The 23,291-nt window shown below is 41.8% G+C and overlaps 2 long non-coding RNA genes across 2 annotated transcripts in view; one reads left to right on the plus strand and one right to left on the minus strand.

The window, feature by feature from the left end:
- Positions 1–761, minus strand: part of LOC144784568 (uncharacterized) — a 30,151-nt gene extending 29,390 nt beyond the window's left edge. The window contains exon 1 of the long non-coding RNA XR_013601679.1: positions 643–761. This is a non-coding gene — a long non-coding RNA (uncharacterized LOC144784568). The remainder of the gene's footprint in view (positions 1–642) is intronic.
- The window catches only part of LOC144784566 (uncharacterized), a 218,081-nt gene that overhangs the window by 159,906 nt on the left and 34,884 nt on the right, over positions 1–23,291 (plus strand). The window lies entirely within an intron of this gene.

Below are 23,291 nucleotides of genomic sequence, written 5' to 3' on the forward strand. Positions count from 1 at the left end.
TAGCTCAAAATTTACAAACGTTCATGTTTCCCCAGAATTTTGTGAAGGATGGTTTAAACTCGGAGATGGTTCTTGTTTCATTTACTTTTTTGATTTTAAGCGTCTTATTTAGATTACAAGAGCACCTGCTCCATCAAACCCAATTTTAGAATTGTAATTTTCTATGTGGTAAACTTTTAGATACATTTACATTTTAATATGCATTTTTAGATTGGCAAACTTAATGGCATTTTTCATAACGCAGTAAAGTCCAATTGAGGGTTATTGCCGCATTTTACTTCAAAAATAGTGAAGAAAGTGAAAGCCCATTTTTTTCTTTAGTCTTTCCCTGAAACATATATACTGCTCAGTAGCGTGTTTCTCGTACACCTTTTAAGTATTCATATTATGGTAAATTTCAATGTGCTGAAAAACCACACACCCACTGACGAAAATGTCGTTGGTTTGGGTTGTTTTCTGTGCCAGTTAGTTTACACTAGATTTATGTGGGAAGTAGGTTCACAACAATGCTTTGTAGATAGCAAGCCAACAAACAGATGGTTCATTCAGAAGTTTAAAGCATGTTCAAACATTACAGAGGGTTGGGTGAGAGGATTAACTAACATGGACCCCCGCCCCCTTCAAAAAGCCATATACTGTTACCCTGCCAGTGGGCTTGGCGAGGAGGGGGTCACAGAAGGGGCTGCTCCTCGGTTTCTCCATTTCTTGTTTTCGCGGACTGCAGAGTGGATGGAGATCAGGAAGCTAATATTGCAGGCCGATACATTCGACAATGCAGCCTCTCAAAGCTCACGCTGAAAGAGCAATGCATGTGATAGGAAGACAAAGGAAATGTAATAAGTCGCACATCTTGGGTTAGAAACAAAACGATCAGAAATGCTATTGCAGGGTGGAGACTTGTGCTGTTAAGGTGGAAGTTTGACCATCTATAAACAAACCTTTGGAGAGTCACTGCCACTTGAACGATGCTGAAGATATTTTGATTCATTTTGAAGAACTGCCCTATACTCTTAATGCTTTCTTAGTGGTTATATTTCTAAGTTACAGTGATGGTTACCAGTTGGTATATCGGCTGTGATGCACTGATAAAATTAGCATAGAGAAAACATACTTGTTTATTCGTGTGTGTGTGTGAGAATGCCATGCCAGTTAAATAAATGTGGCCTGATAAAATAATTTATTTGGCAATAATGTTTAATGAAGATACATTCCCAAATGCACAACAACACTGCAGACATCACGTTATTTCCATAATGCATCAACTGATGTTCGAAAAAAGTGTTTACTGCCCGGGAATTGCATGTTATTACTCATTTATGCATGCATGCATGTTTTATTTCATTTGTTTTGTTTACCGTATATATGTTTGATACAATCTCTTTGCAATGAATAACAACCTGGCCGATACTGACGAGGGATTTTTAATTACTTTTCTGCTCACTGCACGGCACTGTGCAATGGTTCTGATTAAATGCATACGTTTGTAACTTCTTCACATGAAAATCTCATAACATACAAAACAAGCCGATCCGCAGAGCCATATATTGCTTATTACCATTGTGAATGTAGGGCGTGCAGCATCGTGACCTATTTGAGTCTTACCTCTCGACGAGTCATGGTCAATACCTACCGTCGACAATGGCTATAAATGTAAGGTACTCTTGGCACATATAATAATACGGCCAAACTGTGTGAGTGGTGTGTGTGTGTGTGTATATATATATATATATATATATATGTATATCCTCACGGTTGTAGACCAGAAGTGTGTCAGCCGACACACACAGAGGCACACAGGGGATTTCATGATAAAATCCTCTTTTATTTGTGCAGAACCCCACACAATTCTGGTCTACGACCACGCGGATATGTAAACTCAGCTCACCACCGCAAGAAGGAGGCACCCAGGGTGAGTGGAAGCGGCGGTGATCCAAAAGTGCTACATATATATATGTATATATATATGTATATATATATATGTGTATATATATATATATATGTGTATATATATATGTATATATATATATGTGTATATATATATATGTATATATATATGTGTATGTTTTTTTAATTTACATTTTTCTGATATTTTTTCTATCATGATGAAACATATGGACAGTGTAACCTCGCTGTACTCATTTAATCAAATACTCCATTAGCTCTTGCCCTCTTGTGGACCTTAGTTTTTTTTATGACAACCTCTTATCTAGGTGTAGACAGTATATGGATTTATCAGAGTCATGGTTTTTTATTTATCTACTTTGATTTTTGAGGCCGGACTTATGGATACTCCTATTTGTATTTTCATCTATAGGAAGTATTGTCGCCACATATCCTGTTTTTAGCAAAATTTAGCAACTTTTTTTGCTCATTTTTGAGCACTTTAGCACTATTATTGCACTGTTTTACACTACAGGCACATTCTGATCCTCGATTGCCATTGTTTTGGCTTAAAGACAACCACCCTCTGGGTACAATATCATGAGCTATAACAAATAGAGCAGCGTGTTAGTATTTAGCATGTGCTTAACAGTGTATATGTATTGATATTGGTACCAGACATCCTTACATAAAATACCTGTTTTAGCCTATCTGCACTACTGTATAGCTGTATTTGCACAACTGTATAGCGATGTGTTGCACACAACTTGGTATTTGAAACTGTATAACATAATCAATACTCCGTTTGCACATTTCTTGCGTCCTTTGCACATAAGCATTTGCATTGTTAATATAACATGTTTATAGGATGTAATATATATTGCACTTTGCACTTTATAATCTAATCAGCATAGAAACTGTGATGTATATAAGAGGACGTTTGTTCAATAGAGCATGATATAATATATATCGTGAACAAGGGAGCTTGACTCCCGAAACACGTCGATGTAATTTGTCATTTTTAAATAAAAGGACTTTTTCAACCCTACCGTGGAGTGCTGGATGATTGTCAATACGCATGGGATAATCCTATCATCAATATATATATATATATATATATATATATATATATATATATATATATATATATATATATATATATATATATATATATATGCTGGGTGTAAGCTCTTTCAATACAATTGATGGGAGAAAGAAATAGTATTTATTCAAATACATCAAGATTGTGATGGTATGTACAGCCACCTTTGTGTTTGAGTAGCTCCGAAGAGCCTTTCACGTATTGTCTGTTTTTACAATTTGTAGTTTCGGGGGGTTGAGACATTTACATACAGTATTTTGTCTATGTTTAGCAAATGCCTATCAACGTCATTGGTTAGCGCCATGTCTGTGCCATTAAATTCATGTTTCAGCTTCCCGTTTGTTAAGTGATCAAGGACACAGCCCAGTGTCCGATACGCGTCTGAGGCAGCACCGTTTGTTTACAGCAAAAATAAATTAAATCTGGCATCAGCTAAACAAGGCGTCCGTGTTCCTGCTTGTGCAAGGAAGCACTTGGGAGAAGTGGAGTGGAATATATATATATATATATATATTGCCATCATAATATGGCTAAACTGCGCACCTGTTTTAGTAACAAATTATTATCAGCACCAGAATGGTCTATCATAACTGTAATTTTGACCTAACCTGTTTTTCAGTGAGCCTAACAAAGCAAAGTCTCTAGTGTTTCATCAGAACTTATTAGTACCCTCCAATCTTATCCAAGAGAGTATAACAGAGTTTTGTAAGAAACCATGTTTAACAAGGCAACAACTATTTCATTGGATCTGTTAAATGCACATGTGTGATGTGCATTTATATTTCAGACATTTAATTAACAATTACGCTTGGATTTATTCTACAGGGAAAAATGGTCGTGTTTGTTGCTGAAATGCGGCCTGTAAATAACTGAGTGTGGTATTCGCAAGTTGTCTACAAAATGTAAGTTTTCAGGTACATTTGCTTGCAAGGTTCAACTGCAGCCAGTCATGCCACTAATCAACATTCCTTTTTTATTTTCATTATTCCCAGTAGCTTTTTTCTTTTGCTGCAAGCTGTTTTTTATTTTGTTTTCTTGCTGATATGTGAATGTCGATTTTTAAAATTTTAATTTACATTTTGTCACTATGGTCATTCGTTATTTGAATTCCATACTCTCTAGTCTCTTCTGTATCAGTTGTTAACGTTGAGCCATTTTATTTGAAAAATAAAATCACCACTCATGGAAACGGAGCACATATGCTGGTATAGATGTTACTGTTCCTAGTATACTACAGAGCAAGTCACAATGTTTTGGTATGAAAGGCACTGTTAGAGTTCTGGCTATTGCAGTAGGTTATTTGGGCAAGTTTAAATAACTCTGAAATTACAATGATCCATGAGAGCCGAAAGTCCTAACAATATGTATATATTTTCAGTTTTTGCTCTTACCATTGTATTTCTTTAGAAGTATGGTATTTATATGAAACGAACAATAGCCAAACTTCTGGATGTGAGAATGTTGGCCACTGCGTAGTTTTAGGTATTCCCTTTATTTAGTGAATGCCCACTGCGTAGTTTTGGGTATTCCCTTTATTTAGTGCATGGCCACTGTGTAGTTTTGGGTATTCCCTTTATTTAGTGCAGGCTTCAATTAGACAGCAACCGGCCTGCACTTTAATGAATAAAACTTACTTTGTGTTCAGCGTGGAAAAACCACAAAGAACCCATCTTGTTGCAAGAATTTTACACGCCATCCCAGGTAGATGCTTCCTCAGATGTGATTTGACTCATTCCATTTGAATGCCTTTTTTTAAGTATCTGGTGTAGTAGTTTGGTTTACTCGTTTTACATATTGCTAGCTTATCTAGTTTGTGTTTTCTGCACTCAGCGTTTCTGCGGTCTTCATCTAAGAAAGGTGAAATATTCTCATTTTAACAGATGACAAAAGTCATGGACATACATGTTTTTTCGCACAACATTCACTTTCAAAAAATGTATGACAGTCGAGTTTCTAAGCTCCTTATAATTATTGTTACTGGTTTACAATGAAGTCCCATTTTCTAAACCCAACTCAACACCATCCAATGTAATGAGATCTAGTACATTGATTACATGAAATTTCCCACACAAATGTTTGTAATACAACACATAGCACTTGTTTGGCTCTCTAAGTCTGAAACAAATTAAATAGATGCGTTTTGCTTACATCCATTAAACTATAATTATAGTCCGATGATGTATGTATTTGTTGTGTTTCTTTGTTGACATAATTATTGCGCTTTAATGTGCATGTACTGTGGGGGTGTTACTAAAATGAGACATCATTATAGCTTTCCGAAACCTTCCTATGTATTGTATTATTTACTATGAGTTATAAATATATACTAATTAATGCATGGCTTAGAAATTGCCATGGAATGCAGTATTGTACGGAGAAATGTTCTGAAAGTAGTTATGTTAGGTTTGTTGCTCAAATAGCATAATAGCAATTTGAAGGTCAGCACTCAAAATGTAATATTAAATAATGTGCAAAGCATTCATTATCAATGTGAAGAATAATTAAAGCTCAGAATTGGTTTATTTTACTTTTCTAATGTAAAGTGGACTCACACGGTGGTTATTTAAATAAACCATGAAAGCTGTGCAGTATTTTCATCTATAAAAACATAGCACGTTCAGAACCTTTATTCTTTAAGACTTTATGAATGTCACAAGAAAACAATTGGGTTCTTATGATTTGTCAGAGTTCTCAATAAATATGATGGACCACTAAAGCTGAACACATATGTGACCAGATCTTCATAGCAGACTAAATTTAAACACACATTCATTAAATATTTTCTGAATAGAGCTCTTAAGAAACGGAGGCCTTTTTTTATAGCTTATTAACAATATTTGTTGCTGCTATGAAACATACTCCAGAAAGTTATTATTCTGATGATGCTGATATCTAATGACGGTATAAATGCACCTTGTAGGTGAAATATGGTTTTCTGCAAATACTTCCTGCCTTGGAAGGCAGGCACTGAATCCATATTTTCACTTTTAAATGATCAGACAGAAGTTTTCAATCTTTACTAAGCTTTGCAAAATTAAAGAACACAAGCTTAAGTTAAAATCTTCGCTACAAGCATCTCAACGTTTATTTGTAGCATTCGACATTTAGACCTCCGTGAGCAGGTATTTGTTTTTATTAATGCTATAATAAAACCTTTACTGGAAATAATTAATCAGTCATAACTTTAGATTGTACGTCCACTGTAAAATGTGTTTATTTTGGCTTAGGGCACAATGTTGGTGTGTTATGTATTTAGTTAAATTCCCTTCGTGAAAGGTGACCCAGCCGCTGTTTTATGAGGACCAGTTTGGGCATGCGTTATACAGCAAAGAAGATGGACGGGAAAAGCAAGAGAAGTAAACTACCTGGGAGATCTTTGATGTTCAGTCTCAAGAGAATACAGCGAGGTCACGGTTAGACCCTCTTAAGCACTGCTTCTGTACAACTGTCTAAGCAGGACAGACCCTGGCTATACTTATGACATCTGTTGCTAATTCCGCTAACAATATTATTAAATTGCTCAACGAGTGCGTCTGTTTCCACCACGACCGCATACTGGCATCTAATGCACTGCAATTTAAAAAAAAAATAAGTTTCTTGATAGCTCAAAATATCCCACCCATGGAACAGAGTTACCAAAAAAAGGATCATGCGCAGTTTGAAATATGAACATATGGTAGATAAACTAAAACATGGACTGCACCTCTGCCAAACACAATAATTTCAACACATATTTGGGCCCGATCATCATCTACGTTATGTCATTCTTAATAGCTAGTAATGATATGTTTGTGTTTTGTCCTTGTAAAAATGCTTTGCTCCAATAAGTGAATGGATGAACCTTATGTCTCTTTCTTGTTTGGAGCAAAAATGCTATTGCCATTCTTTGCCTCATTCTGGTTTACATTTTCCTTGTGTATCACTCTGGGACTATTAGTAGAAATATTTAGGAGCCCCCTTGATGTGTTTGTGAAAATAGTAATCGGTGTGGATGCGAAATCAGTTGGTCAATATCAGTTGACTTCTTGGGAGGTATCACTACTGCACAAGAACCTGCTAGCATCCACCCTGCACAATGATGCTAGAGCAGAGCATAGTTAAAGTACCGGGCAGTTTGCTATGACATGGCTATTTGTTACATAACCTGTAAAACTTGTCTTCCTCTCTTTCAGCGTCTTAAATATAAAATCATTTTCTTTCCATCGTAGTTTGGAGCAATATGACTCATTGGCTAACAATATTATTGTTTGGGAGTTGTGTAAAGCGTGCTCAAATTGGATTTACTGGGTATGGGGCTGTACTACATACAGTGCCCCAGGGCTCAACAGGAATGTGCGTCTGTTTTCTGTCCCCGCCCCGCTCTCCCCCCATTACGGAAGGAACACTATAGCTTGGGGGCGTTCCCTCATTTGCATGTGGTCGTGGCTCCATGCAGATGAGAGAAACACTTTCCCTCTGCGCTGTATTATAGACATTGCCACTGAAATCACAGGAAGTAGCCTGCGCTTTGGCCTTTGACTCATGGGAAAGTATTGATGGTGGGCAGCAATTAGCCCCCTCCAACTGCTTGAGGGTGATATTATAACTTTAGAACTCATATACAGCTAAAACATAAATAAACAACACGTAGTAAAGGGAATATTCCATCAGTAATATTTATTGCATTATAGGAAGAATTAGACTTTTCAAAATTTTAAAGTTCAGTAGTTAATTAAATATGTAACAATCAAAAACATTTCTTCCCAGGTTGGTGGTGTGAAAATGTTGCAACACTGCATGCACAAGGGTTACATAAGGGACACTGGTTCCACCTGCATGTTTCTATCTCTGAATAGGGTCTACGTGCCGTGTTTCTGGTTTAAGCGCTTGGTTAAGAATGGACTGTGAACAAATCCGTTTCAATCTAATGTGTTCTTGTACGGCAGAAGGCATCACTGGTAAGTCATAGGAGGCTTTGTGGTTGCAAAGTCAGATATCAGATGTTTGGACACATAGCACAAGGCAAAGGGAGATCTATGGCTTAAATGGAGACGCAATGGTGCTGAAGATATTCCCAGTCTGAGGGAACTCTTGGAATATAGTCCATGGTAAAGTGATCGTACACCGGTTGGATATGCAACAAAGGATGATAGAGATATGAAGGGCCCATCTCTGTTTTTCCGCTACGATACAACATCGAGAGCCTATTCACCAAGCAGAAACTCGGACAACAACTACTCCAGTTCATGTTTTTGTGACTGAAGGAGGGAGTTTCTTTCTGCTGGGTTCAAAGAACTGAATGCAGTTTGTCAGTGGGTTTCACAGAATCCTTTTTGCTGGTTTGTCTGCTCCGCTCTAATAGCAAACCTCTTTTCTGGTGTCCTGTTTTAGGCTGTTAGCATTCATTTCCCTTCTCAGTGACTGCTCACAGGAGATTTAAGTTGATTGCTCAGCAACACAGGCATTTGTTCTGAAGTTTGCCATGCTTCTGATGCCAAGCTACCAAAGGTGAGCCAAGGATCTCCATTATATGTCTTTGCACAGTACATCTTAAGTGGGCCTAGGCATCTGCAATAGCTCTCTGATATTGAGCTGGTTCTTCATCTCAGGCAACAGGCTTTCACTGCAAGGCTCGAATACCCTGAGCCTTTACAATTTTCATGAAACGTTAAAGCAGGTTCTTGGTGCACATGGCAGGCTAGCATCTAATTCTCGGCTAACAATAACCGCTAGCTTTCTTCCGTATTACAGTCTCTTCTTGACTGTTAAATAACTGCAGTAACATAGTCTTGACTCTGGTTAATCAATCCTTCTAAGGTACTGGAGCTTCATGAACGAACAAGTATTGGTATAGCCAATAATTTTCGCTGTTGGGACTTTATAAGTATTTAGCCATGCAGCACATTATCCTGTGCGCTTCATCATCTACTGTTACTTCACATTCCACTGGTGAACGGCTATGCTGTGGCTAGGAGCAGTGAAGTCTGTGGGGCTTGTAAGCTGACACCTAGGAGAGAGAGGTTAGGGTCTTGTGGAAGGCGGAGGAGTGCACTTTGGGGAGAGTTCTTGGGATTTTGTTGAAGAAGGGCACTTTGGAAAGGGTAGTTGGGATCTTGTGGAAGGAAGGCGCTTTGGATAGTGCTGTTGGCAATTCCTTGAACTTGATGCAAGGCACTTAGCAGGGAGTTCTTGGGATTTCATGGATGGTGCCACGGTGCATTTAGGCAAAAGTTGTTGCACACTCTTGGAAGGTGGAGTGGGCACTTTAGAGAGAGGCTTTGTGGTATCGTGGAAGGCATGGGTGGTCCTTCAGAGAAAGGTATCTGAGTTTGTAGAATTTCTCTGGAGAAAATTGTTGCAGGAGGTTCACTCAAAAGGAGCCAGGACATGATAGCTGTTTTTCTTGAATAAGCTGCTGGCTGCAGTTAGGGTCCTAGTATCAGTAAATATAGAGGAGCTTGTCTCTACACTTTTTTCCTTAGCAGTCTTCTAACTTTTGCTACAATTTAAAACATCACACAATGAGATCCGCACTGCAGGTGTGGCTTGAAAACACCCCCAAATGTTATGATCCATTCATTTATACAATACAAGGGGAAAAATAGATAAAAACTGAGCTCCTACGTGTTACCCGAGGGATGTACATCAGCACTTTACTTCTTAATACTTTCAGTCCGGCATTAGGGTTGGGGGTGGCAGGGTGGGTGGGGGGATAAAAATTACAGGTCCCCAAATGCATTCAGGGAATGGGTGACCACTGTGTAATTATGAAAATATATTTAGGAAAATACAATTCCTGCCCTAGCATTAAAAACATTCCAGATGCTTTCAGGGAGTAGTAGTCTTGGTGCAAAGTAATGAAACCTGCTGGGTTAGAGTGCCTACATGAGCACAGGGATTTTTTTTGTTGTTGATTTTTTTTCTTTATTTAAAAAAGGTGCATTGCTGGGAAAGTTTGCACCTTCCATAAAGCAAAAAAAGGATTTCCGCTTAAGGCGAAGACAGGGCTGCGTTTTGAACCATGGCTTACGAAAACAAGAATTTGCAATGCAATAGGCCATGCATTTCACGAGTTTAAGCTATTGGCATTATAAATGACAATGCCTTTTATTTATGTTTTAAAAACGAAGATAAAAGGCATTGTTATTTGCAATGCAAACACATGAAGATAATGGACGAAGCGCAGAAACTTTTTAGACACTCGCCCACAGTCACAGATCTGGGTTGAATCCATCATCATTCTTTAGCTCACTTCACCACCTCAGTTTAGACCCAGCTATATGCAAATCAGTCTTGACCCTATGCCACATGTGAACAGTCCAGCCCGAACTGCCAAGCCAGGTCTTTCCTTAACCGGAAACAAGCATCCTGGCACCGGTTTCTGGGTAACACCCTTCATCAGCCAGGCTAGCCTAAATCCAGTAAAACAGTGGCAAAGTGAGCAAGGGACCTACGTCTGGGCATACCCTGCCAACTTAGGACGAACAAAGTAAACACAAGGAGATAATGGACTAAGCGCTGAAACTTTTCAGACACTCGTCCCCAGTCACAGATCTGGGTTGAATCTATCATCATTCTTTAGCTCACTTCTCCACCTCAGGTCAGACCCAGCTATATGCAAATCAGTCATGACCCTGTGCCTCATTGGAACAGTCCAGCCCGAACTGCCAAGCCATGTCTTCCCTGGACCGGAAACAAGACGTGGATCCCTTGCTCACTTTGCCACTGGATTTAAGCTAGCCTGGCTGAAAAGGGCTGTTAGCCTGAAACCGGTCCCAGGATGCTTGTTTCCGGTCCAGGGAAGACATGGCTTGGCAGTTGGGCTGGACTTTTCCCATGAGGCACAGGGTCAAGACTGATTTGCATATAGCTGTGTCTGAACTGGGGTGGCAGTGTGATCTAAAGAATGATTATGGACTCAACCCAGATCTGTGACTGGGGGTGAGTGTTTAAAAAGTTTCAGCACTCCGTCCATCATCTCCTTGTGTTTGCATTGTTATTTGCAACGTCAATAGCTGAAACTCGCCTAAATGCGATACCTATTGCAGTGCAATGCTTATTAGATTAGTGAGTAGAAACGCTCCCATTCGGCCCGCGCGGCAAATTAATTAAATGAAAAAGCGCTGCCGCTGAAGTGAACGCAGACCTACCTGCAAATAAAAAAAATAATAGTGCTTACCGGCTTATGAAGGAGTCCGTGTAACGCCACAAGTAAAAGATTCTGTCCTCATGGGAGGTAACAAAAGGCGGCAGGGCGGTAACAAGGAGGGACTAGTGAGCCTCATTATCAATCGGAAACCAGCATTTACCAAGGACAGTGACACCACCCAATCAAAAAATATGGGCGGAGAGAAGGCGAGGCTTTCACCGCATACTCAACTACTGCATGCCTCGCAGAGCGAACAGTGCATGCGCGCTGCCGCTAGGCTCGACCTAAAAAGGAAACTCCCAGCGTTGCAGCACAGTAAGCCCTGGTTGAGGACACCCAAGGAAACAACCTGCAGGCTATGCGGCAAGGCTACAGAAAACGTGGTCCACACCATCTGCCTTTGTGACTACACCCTGGGCATTCGGCGGAAACTCCTACGAACACAATGGAACCAGCAAGGGGTGCATACTTGCTGGGCAGACATCCTGTCCCGCTTCACGCTTCAAATCAGGAGTCAATTGCCAGAACTGTCAAATACTTACAAAGGGTCTAGGAGGCCCTCAAAATGGCAGCACAATAGAGTAGGGTTAAACACATCGACTTGTTGCTACTGCGGATTTGGGGGTCTTTTGGCAGACCACCAAAGGTGTCAGGGTCACCCTATTGTCCACGGGTGTCCGGAATACAAACTGAGACCAACGCTGGAGCCAGAGAGAAAGGATATTTATTACAATCTCATGAGATGGAGAGACATCAACAACAGACACCCATAGCTGTCTGAGGAGGCAGTCTGCAGAATGGTCTTACTTTACAGCTTATATAACCTTTAGCCTGCCCCAGGCATGTAAGGGAGCTGTACCAATAATACTTTATTGCATTCCTAAACAAATAGTCAATCTGGAGAATCAGCAGGTGAGTAGCCTTTGGGGGCTTTCGCAGGATATGGGCAAAACATTATAATTACATAGTACACAAAGGTCACTCTGATTAATTGGCACTGCAGGGCATAGCATGATTACATGTTAAACAAAGGTTAATCTGATAAGCACAGGTAACGGTGAGGCCCCTGCAGGGTGTAGGCGAAAAGCATGTTCATACAATTGAGTCCACAAATATTTAGCTGTTTACCACTGCAGGGCACGGGTGAGAGGTATGATTACACAGCAAGCAGGGATAGGCCTGTTGATGGACGCTTGCAGGGCGTAATGTACAGGGTGAGGACGATAAACATCTGAGAAACTCCCTGTCCGCCTGGTTGAGCACGGGCTGGTCAGTTTGTGGCAGGCCAAAGCACGAACAGAGTGTCCGTGCAGGAATGTAACAGGTCAAAAGTGGAGCTCCAGAGTGTTCGTGATACAGAGAGAAAGTCAGTCATGAAGGTTAAAGCACAACATGATAGAGGGAATCACAAAATGGTGGAGTGAATGGTAAGATAATAGACCCACTTTTCCACACTACGATCAATACTTTTTGGTCAGCCCCAGACTCTCCTATGGGCCACCGGCCTTATCCTCCATTTGATGGACTAAAACCTTTTAGCCACTGGATTATTCTTTGCTATGTTTTTATTCACTCTTTGCCATCTACTCCAAGAGACCTACACACAAAAACTTGTAAAATGATATATCACTTTCTGAAAGTTTTAATTCTCCTATTGGCTATTTATCCCATGAAATTGCACATGATTTTTTTATTGCTATCATACCATTGTTTTTTAGGATTGCTTTTATTGTATATATTTTAAATAATCGAACAAAAAACGTACTTTACTTACAATAAAATAACCACAACTTTTCTACAGAGTACAGCGATCCAAAGACTCGAACAAAAAAAAATGTGCATAGTACTAGAAAACTGAGCTTTAAATATCCGTCAAAAATTTCAATAACTAAAATGTCAACCAGGTAAATACTGTTAGGTAGACTTATTTCCACGTATATGTAGCTTGATTACATAAAAACCTACGACCAGGTTCGAAATAGTTTGAGCTCATCAGCCAGGTATAGCTGGGTTCAAGTGTATACTAAACTGTGTCGCCTTAAGTGGGACAGGTATGCCCAGACGTAGATCTCATGCTCACTAACTAGGGCAAAACCGGTTCTGGGTTGCTTATATTTCAGTTCAGTTTAGGACCATGCCTGGCAGTTTGGACTGGGCTATTCGATTGGAGAACGGTCAAGACCGGTTTGCATGTGGATAGGTCCAATCGGAGGTGCCATTGTGTGCTAAATAACTATGTGTGCGAGGTTCTTTTGTTTCTAGTTGTGTCCAGTGGTGACGGTCTCCGTGATAACATCACGCAAGAGGTAACCTACCCCAGCGTCATTGTCAAGACAATGTCAACTGCCAGGCGCTTTCAGCAGTAACGGAAAGCAATTTCAGACTAAGTTTTGACAAATAATTCGACAGGCAATTCTCCGTTTTTTTAACTTGGTTCAGATTGTGAATTTAAAACGGACTCATGACTGTTGTAATCATCTCTGCAATGACCTGTCCTGCTTTTTACACGTTAACGCTAGCAGACTTTTGATCCAAGTGTTGCTTCTTAAAGATCTAAATATGTATTTAACTTTCTTTATTCCTTACAAATGTTTTGCAACGTACGCTTGTACTTCTACCTGGTTACAATTCCCGGAGTCCGACTGTCACTTTTTAAGAGTGCAAATGTTACTCTTTTTTTAAGCTTTTCACCGCTTAGAAAGAACACGCTTACTCAGAATATGAGGCTGAGCAGGATCTGTTTGCTTTTGGAGGTGATCACCCCGCAGTCCATATTTTAACTTCAGTTGTCTTCGAGTCCTGCGTTGTTTGCTGCCTCTATATCTCCGAAACACCTTTCTCTTCTCTACGTAGCTCTTATCGCTCGCTTGATCGAAGAGTGAGCTACCAGGCACATGACTCTCATTATCTGGCGGAGGTCACATGGCTTCTGTCACTGCCACCCAATCTTCCAAGGAGGAGGTGGGGCGTGCCATGCTGCACTTGTTCCACAGTGATATGCTACCGGAGCCGCCATCTTTAAACGGAGTCATTACCTCACCACTGTTTAAGCAGCTGGAGGGAATATTAGGAATGTCATTTATGTTTTTTAAATGGTGTTATATGGCGCGAACTTGACCAGAAGGTATTGGAGCGCATTCAGGGCTTTAGGTGGGCCGGGTCCTGCGGTGTTCTAGAAAGCAGCTTTTCAGTCTGGTCCCTAACGGGCTGTCCATGTTTGTCCTCACTCTCAGGATAAAATAAAACAAGCATTTGTAATGCAATAGGACTAGCATTTACGCGAGACCTATTGCATTGCCACCGAGAGTGGGGGCGGGCGGGAAGGCACGAAGAACGGGAGTGGGGGGCGGGAGAGAAGGCAAGGACAGCGGGGAGGCACGGGAAGAAATAGTGCTCATGCAACACTAGGTAAAGGGGCCAGTAGCCATGGAAGGATACAAATGACGACATGGCCGTCATAAGGAGGGACTAACAGCCTATAAACCATTTTGAAGGCAGCATTTAGAAAGGACAAACACACGCCAATGAAAAAGTGGGCAGGGAGTGGGCGTGGCGTCTCCCTGTGCTCTACTACCACAGATCAACCCCAGAGCAGCACTTGCGCGCTGGCTCAGGGCTCAACCTAAAAAGAGCAAGAACATGGGAACAAAGTCAAAACATTAGAGCAGAATAGAACAAGAGAGCAGAACTGAAGGGGAAAAAAGTTTATTTAGGAGTTTTGAATAGCGCTAGCTGGACCCGAGGGTGTCAGAGCGCTTGACAGCATGTACAATTATGAGCATTATCGGCATAAAGACAATCCACAAAGTGCACAGTTATGAGCATTATAGACATATATACAATACAGATATTGTGGTCGAACATGAGGAGTGGGGCTGTGAGGTTTCAGATAATGGAGCTAACGAGCTAGGGGCGAGTAGGGTGTCTAACCATCAAGACGAGCTTCCAAGAATTTTTCTTTGTTCCGGCAAGACTGGTGATCCTGACGTTTTCTAGTTCTGAGACAACTGTTTCAGAACAAAAGCGGAGTTGCGGTAAGGTGTTGAACCGTTTCCAGTGAATCTTGTGTTTTTATTGTTTCGTTTGAAAGCGATCTAGGAAGAGGGCTTTGAGTAGGTTCTTGAATTTCGGGAATTAAGGGATTGTTCTGATGTGGGGGTGGTGGAGTTCCAGATCTTTGGTGCATTTCCCGCAAAAGATTTAGTTGCAGTTTTGTGTATCCGAGTTTTCGGTGGGATGTGTAGTAGAGTGTTGGAACTCCTGAGGTTCCTGGACTGGCAGGCCCTTTTGAGTTTGGCGGCCAGGTATTCTGGTTTACCTGTTTGAAGGGCTTTATGCGTGAGGCAGGCCGTTCTGAAGCTGGCTCGCAATTCAATTGGGAGCCATTTAAGTTCCCTGAATGCGGGAGAGATGTGGTCGAATTTCATAGTTCCAGTGACCATTCTTGCTGCAGCATTGAGGGTTGTTTTCAGAGGGCCTAGGTGTGATTGTCCTGTCCCGGTCAGGGCTGCGATTCCATAGTAAATTCTGGAGAGCACCAGTGCTTGGTTGGCCTGTTGAAGGTCTTTCGGGGGAAGGAAGGGTTTTATTTTGTATAGAAGTATCAGATTGAGAAAAGCGCATTTGACGGATCTTGTGATGTTTTTTCATGCCCAGTTTGGGATCTAGGGTGATACCTATAGATTTCACTGAGTCCGCCGGGGTGAGGATGCCATTGAGGGCGTCAATGGCTTTGAGCCATTCTTCGGTTTGGGGGTTTTCGTCTCTGTTGAGATGTGGAGTACTTCTGTTTTCTCTTGATTGAGTATTAGGTGGTTCATTTTGAGCCAGTGTTGAGCCTCTTTTAGCTTGACATTTAGTCTATGTATGTCGTCAATGGAGGTGGTTTCCAGATAAAGTTGTGTGTCATCCGCATAGAAGTGGAAGGGGATGTTGGAATTCCTGAGTAGTGTGGTGAGGGGTTCCATGTAGATATTGAAAAGTTGGGGGGAGAGTACTGACCCTTGTGGGACACCTCTATTGACGGGGTAGGGGTCGGACTCAAAGTTTAAAATTTTTATTCTTTGCGAGCGGTTGAGGAGAAAGGAAGAGAACCAGTGGAGGACCGTCATTTCAAGGCCAGCTCTTTCTTGAAGGACTTTGAGGAGTAGGGTGTGATCAACTGTATCGAAAGCGGCCGATAAATCTAGGAGAATGAGAAGGCAGCGTTGGTCTGAGTCAAGTGACATATGTAGATTGTCTATGACATTTAGGATTGCGGTTTCGGTGCTGCAGCCCTTTCTGAATCCCGATTGGTGTGGGTCTAGGAGCTTGATGTTATCCAGGTGTTGGGTTAGCTGTGAAAGTACACATCTTTCCAGGATTTTGGATAGAAGAGGTAGGTTTGATACAGGTCTAAAGTTGTTCATATCCTTAGTGTCTAGCCCTGTTTTTTTTTAGTAGTGGTGTGACTTGACCTACTTTGAGGCAGTCTGGTATGATTCCAGAGCTCAGTGAGCTATTAATTATCTTGCACCATATTGGGGCTAAGATGAGTTTCATGTCTTTAACCCGGCTCAGGGGAAGCTGATCTAGGGAGTGGGATGATGGTTTAGCATTGGAGATCAGATTGACTATCTCTGTTTCCTGGATGGGGATAAAGGAGGACCAGTGTTTAGGGGGATTCAGGGGGGCGCTATCCTTAGTTGCCGGTGTCTTGATCTCAGTGGGAGGGGAGAGATTTGTGCTGAGAGAGATATCGTTCTTGGCGATTTTTTTCGTTGAAAAAGATGGCAAAGTTGTCGCATTGTTCTTTGGATGCCAATATTGCGGATGTCGTCGGTTTGGATGTTTGTCTCCTAATGATATTAAAGAGTTCTTTGGGGTGTTTTTTTGCATTGTCTAAAGCGGAGCAGAAGAAAGCTGGCTTTTTGTCTCAATGTGCTTATTGTAATTTCTGCGTGCTGCCTTCAGTTGATCACGGTGGAGGGATTGTTCATCCAGATTCTTTCTGAGGCTCTGAGATGTCTTCTTTCTTCATTGATGTCGGAGATGAACCATGACCTAGAGGGGGTGATCCTGGGTTTTTTTAGTTCCAAGGGAGCAAGGTGGTCCAGGGTGAGCGTCATGTTGGAGTGGTAGAGAGAGGTGAGTTCAGTGGTTGAGAGGTGATCAGTCATGCTAGGGAGGAGCGAGCTTAGTCCTTCTTCAAGGTTGGCCCGAGGGACTTGAGCTGTGTTCCTGACCCATTTGGGGGGAGGGGCTGTTTGGGGGGGTTGAGCTAGGAATGGTTGGTTGATATAGAAAAGAATGATGTGGTGATCTGACCAGTCCACTGGAATGATATGGTCAATAGTGATTGTGTTGCTTTCAGAAATGATTGCGTCAAGGATTGCTCCTCTGTGGTGTGGTTCTTCTGAACAATGTTGGGTCAGATTGTTTTCTAGAAGGAGGCTGTTAAGAGTTTGAATGAGCGTTTTTTTTGTTTCATTCCATCTAATGTTGAGGTCGCCGAGAATTATGCTGTTAGAGTTGCTGAGTGCGCAGTGGGTGATCAGGTCAGAGAGGTGTTCCTCAAATTCGTTGGAGTTACCTGGTGGGTGGTACAGGAAATGGCAAAGTAGTGATCTGTTAGTGCATGACTTGATGTTGACTGAGAGGCATTCAAAGGAGCTGGCAAGATGTGATTTCTGTGATGGAGAAGTTACTTTTGTGAATAATTGCAATGCCACTGCCTCTCTGCTCTAGTCTATCTTTGTTAATCATTGTAAATTCGGGAGGCACCAGCATGTCCTTGTTGGGGTAAGACAGTGTGTTTAGCCAGGTTTCCGTGGTCATCTAGGTCATGGGAGAGGATAGCTTCTGCTAGTTCTGTTGCATGTTTTGAGGCAGATCTACAGTTGAGCATGGGGGGTTCTACTTCGTACCTTGACTTGTGTTGGGCTCTAGGTATGGATGTTAGGTGAGCTGGGGGTCTAGGGACTCTTGGGCGACGTTGTTCCCTTCCAACTCCTGTAATTACTTGGATCGTGATTTGGGTGAGGAGTTCAAAGGGGGGGCATATGCTAAGGCAAGTGGTATTGCTTCCTGGGAGGGAAGTGTAGATTTTGGGGAGGGGTTCGGGGGGGGTCATATGATGAGGCGAGTCTTGTCGCTTCCTGGGGGGAAAGAGAGCATTTTGCTCTTCTTGTTGGGATCTCGTACCTTGGTTTAATGGTTGAAGGTCGGGTTCTAGGTGGGACAGGGGGCCCACTGGGGGCGGGAGTTTTGCTCCTTCTGAGTTCTGAGGGAATTTGAGTGGCTACGGAGTGTTGGGTGGGCGTTCGGATTTTATCTAGGGAGGATAGGTTTTCATTCAGGCCTCGTACCAAGGTTTCAAGCTGAGATTCTGGAAGGTTGAGGCGTAGCGTCATGTTATCTGTGGAGGTGGGAAGGGTAACCTGAGATTCTAGAACCTGGGTGGCGCTGTGCGTTGGGGAGGGGGGTGCGATCCAGTCTTGTTGGATTATGGTGGAGGATCTGCTTGGATAGTTGTTTCTGAGAGGGCTCCTGGGTAGGGGGGAGCGGGCTCTGGTCGAGGGTCAAGCTTCGTTTGGACTGGGTGCGGGGAGGGGCTGTGGTGAGGTTGTGGTTGAGGGTAGTCCTCCTCTCTGGGAGGATGGTTGGGATTGTCGGGGGGCAGTGATGGTAAGAGCCATTGGAGGGCGGGGGAGGAGATCGGGGAGAGGGGGGTCCGTTGCCTTGTTAGTTGTTGGAGGCTCCTGGGGGAGGGGTCCGAGCTTGGGGTGTGTTATGTAATGGTGCTTTCTTTAGCGAGAGGAACAGGGAATCGAAGACCTCAAGGTTATCGTTTTTTGCCTGTATCAGGATGCAGAAGCAGAGGCAGACTAAGAAATCGCCAAGCACAAGTACACTGGAATCAGCCTGTGACAGCACCCCAACAAATAGGGACTCGCAGCAAAACCAAAACCATCCAGAATCAACAGCAAGCATGAACGAACCCAGACGGGATTTGATGGTGAATCTTAGTAAAAAAATGGAAAAAAATGTTGACAATTGAAGAAGAATCAATTCTAAATCGAGGCCTAGGTTTTGTAGCTACGTCAAATGGTGATGACTTCACGACTCAATGTGAACGACTCAATGTGAACTAGCACGCTTTTTTCGTAAAATCCGCTTACATCTTTTTTTAATGACAAAGTCCAACATGAACCTATGATTGACTGGGCTAAAAAAGCGATCAACCTTCAATCCTCCGTTACAGAGCGTACCACCTCAAGTGCTTACCTTTGAACGAGCGGTACAAGAAGAGATCACCACTCTATGCACAAATAAGAGAAAGAACTACTGTAATTTACCACAGAAAGAACAGATTGCTCTCCGAAAACTTACTGAAGACCAAACAATTACGATCAAGCCCGCGGACAACGGCGGGGCAAACGTCATTTTAGACACCGAGGCATATATGACAGAGTGTTCTAGACAATTGAACAACAGGAAATGTTACCGCCCTTTGAAAGAAGATCCCACTGAAAGAATCAGCATAGCCATTACAGAAATAGTGGAAGAGGCCTGCAATGAAGGATGGATAACATTCCAAGAATCAGCATTCCTGCAAACAGCCTACCCGGTGATGCCTTACTTTTATACTTTACCCAAAGTACATAAGCCACAAAGACCTCCGCCGGGTAGGCCCATAATATCAGAGATAGGTTCATTGTTGGAACCTCTGTCGACTTTTGTTGACTTCTTTTTAAGACCAATAGTCCAAAAGATGCCTACGTATCTCGAAGATACAAAGGACGTATTGCGTCTGTTACCCACAGTGGAATTCGACCCGAATCATGGCCTACTGGTTTCTTTCGATGTCGAATCGCTTTATACATCAATACCTCAGGATGTTACACTAGAGACCATCTCGGCCATCTTGAATGATACCGATTTGAATTCAATCACTCCAGTACATTTTATTATGACTCTGGCACATTTGGCCATGAAAGACAACTTCTTTAAATTCAAGGAAACCATCTACCTCCAGGTCTCGAACTAGTATGGGGAGTGTTTTTGCGCCGAGTTTGGCGAATCTCTGCGTTCCCAATTTTGAACAAGAACATGTACTGAATAACTATAATCCCTTCCATAAGTCGATTAGACTATGCAAGCGCTATATCGACGATATTTTAGTTGTATGGCGAGGAGATTTGACATCGATAGCCGGGTTTCATACATGGCTCAACACCAGGAGTGAATTTTTGAAATTCACACTAGAGGTGAACAAAGAGAGGATCTCTTTTCTTGATATGTCCATATATGTGACTCCAATAGTACTGGAAAGCGAACTCTACAGAAAACCTATGGCACGCAATTCGCTGCTACGATATGACAGCCAGCATCCAAAATCTTTGCGGGATAGCGTGCCATTTGGCCAGATTCTACGGGTGAGGCGCAATTGCTCTACAAATGAGAGATTTAGCCATCATGCACTCAGTTTGTCGGAACAACTATTGGAGAAGCAGTACCCTAAGAAAGTTGTCAGACAGGCATGCAAGCGGGCCTCCAATAACCATAGGGAGGCTTTGCTAGATCCAAAGATCGAGAAACCACCATTTGTCAACACCTTCAGTACATTTTCCAATGGTATCCAAAAATGCATACGTAAGAATTGGTGGATTCTGAATACAAGTAAAGAAGAGATTCCAATGCCCCTTTCATCATTTGAACGAGGTCAGAACTTACGCGATAGACTCGTCCATACTCGTCCTATACAACAAGGACCAAAGAAAATTGGACCATCGTGGAATCTTCCACAAGTACAAGGCCATTTTCCCTGTGCCATCTGCCCACAAACTCAACAAACTAAAATGCTGATTATTGGGTTATTGAAACCATGGAGACAAACCAGCTTCTCCAATTGTAACTGTGATCACTTAATTTATCTGATTCAGTGTCCTTGTCAGAACCGGTATGTCGGATTGACTACCCGGAAGGTGAGACTGAGGATGTTCGAACACAAGAGCACCTTCCGTTGTAAGAAGACTAATGCTAAACTAACAAGACACTTTGCTGAAGCCAACCATCAGCCTGATGAGTTTACATGGACGGTTTTGGAGAACTCGTTTATACCACCTCATGTTAGTGACAAAACCAAGTTTCTTTTTTTATAAAGAACAGAAATGGGTGTTCAGGTTGAAGTGACACCATGGGCCTCAATGATTTCATTCCGTGGGTACTGCTGTAACACCATCAGACGGTTGTTTTACCATATATTGAGCTCACTAATAGGGTTTTATTCCGTCCTGAACATATCTAGATCCTGTATAGGGTTGACAACATATATCTGTCATATAAACACCTCGTAATGAGGTATTCGGACAGGCATATGTTCTAGAGGTAGAGGAATATGTAATACCTATTGCTTGCTCATGAGATACATAAGGGGTTTCATGAAAACCACTATATGCAAGCACTGAATTAAAGATGTCAAGCTTTGCATAATACTCCGATATGACATTTAGTCATAGCTACAAGACCCTATCTAGCCCTTTAAATATACCTTTACAACATCAGATGTATAGATTTGTTACCATCAGTATTCTTCCCTATCTTTCAATGCTGGATAGGGATTCAATATAGTAAGGAGAAAGGAGTCCCCCCTTTTTTTCTAAATAATACTTGATATTAGTTTTTTGATGATATGCTGGCAGGGAGTAGTAGTGCAGAGGTTTAAATATTCAAATTACAAGCCACTTTGTAGTTTTACTATGAGATACCAGTTGTTAATAAAATGTATTCACCCGTTCGCCCAACTTTCTAAACACTAACCAAGTCACTATCTCCAACTCAGGAACTATTGGGCTTTTTTTTTTTTAAATGGGAGTCATCGTGCTTTGTTCTATGTTTGGGTGCATGTACACTACAAGCTGTGACGCATATGACGTAATGTTGTAGTTTTACTGAGAAACGCCAGGTGTCAATTAACTTTATTCATCTGGATTGTCTACTACGCCAAGCACCTACAATGCAAATATACCGAAATTAGGATATTAGATATATTGCAGAGGCAAGATATATTTCCAGTGCCTGGGTACAGACAGCGAGCTTTTGGCCGAATAATAGTGATCTGCTAGCTGGTTGCTTATTTATCATATTTTTTATGTACTCGCGGAGATACTAAGAAACTACTATTCTTACGCTGATGGCGTAATTTTGAAATTTAACGAGGAGACACTCTATACACTTCTACTTAATGGCGTCTTCCGGGTGCCTCGGGACCTCCCACGATCTCAGGGAAAGCCAGAGGCACCGATGGAGAGGTAAAGCCATGTCTCAGTTTCACACTAAATGTTGCTACTGTCAGAAGCACTCTGCACTGACTGAATGCTTAATTCCTAGTTACACACATAACTAAAAGCAGCATAGCGGCATACTGTTTCCGTGAGAGAATGGGGTGTTCACGGTCTTTTACACGTTTACGTGTGTGTGCTTCCCAAAATAAATGCTCCTAGGAGAGCCGGGTTACATACTGAAGTGACAATTTTTATTATTTATAATTCATCTGGAGGCCGAGCGAGAAAGGCTTAAGTAACATAAATAGTGGTCTTTTTAGGAGCAGAAGAGTGATCTGTTTGGAAAGCGTTAACTTATTGAGACTAAGGAAACAGACAAACAAGAAGTATGAGAACTTTTTTCAGGCACATTAAACACTTGATTTTGAGGAGGCTGTGTTTGATGAAAAACATGTTTTGGTCTTGAGATAGCACATTCATGCGTGAAGCTCTGTACATATAGGCTATACATGTTTGTAGGGTGATCAAGACGGATTTAAACAGCCTCAACTGCGTTAGTTTTGGAGATGAGCGTCTACAGACAGTAGTCAGTTTCATCAACCTAATCCCTCTAGGTTTCCATGATGTTCCGTGGGACCATTGAGAGATGTTTACTTATGTGTATTTACACATCTATATGACTTTGCCGACTGAATTGTTAACAGCAATGAGGAGTACTATTGGTTAATATATATGCATTATTTGGAAGAAGAGTACATACATATTTGTATTGTGAATATTAATATTTGAAATAGAGTAGATCCCCCTGGGACTAGTTACTTCGTTTTTATTACAGTGAGGAAAAGTGTTCTTCTGATCAGCATCATTTGTATCGGGACTCCACACGACCCACCTGGTCATTTCTGCTGATGCCTGA

The sequence above is a fragment of the Lissotriton helveticus genome, chromosome 10 (genome assembly GCF_964261635.1).
Source record: "Lissotriton helveticus chromosome 10, aLisHel1.1, whole genome shotgun sequence".
NCBI lineage: Eukaryota > Metazoa > Chordata > Amphibia > Caudata > Salamandridae > Lissotriton > Lissotriton helveticus.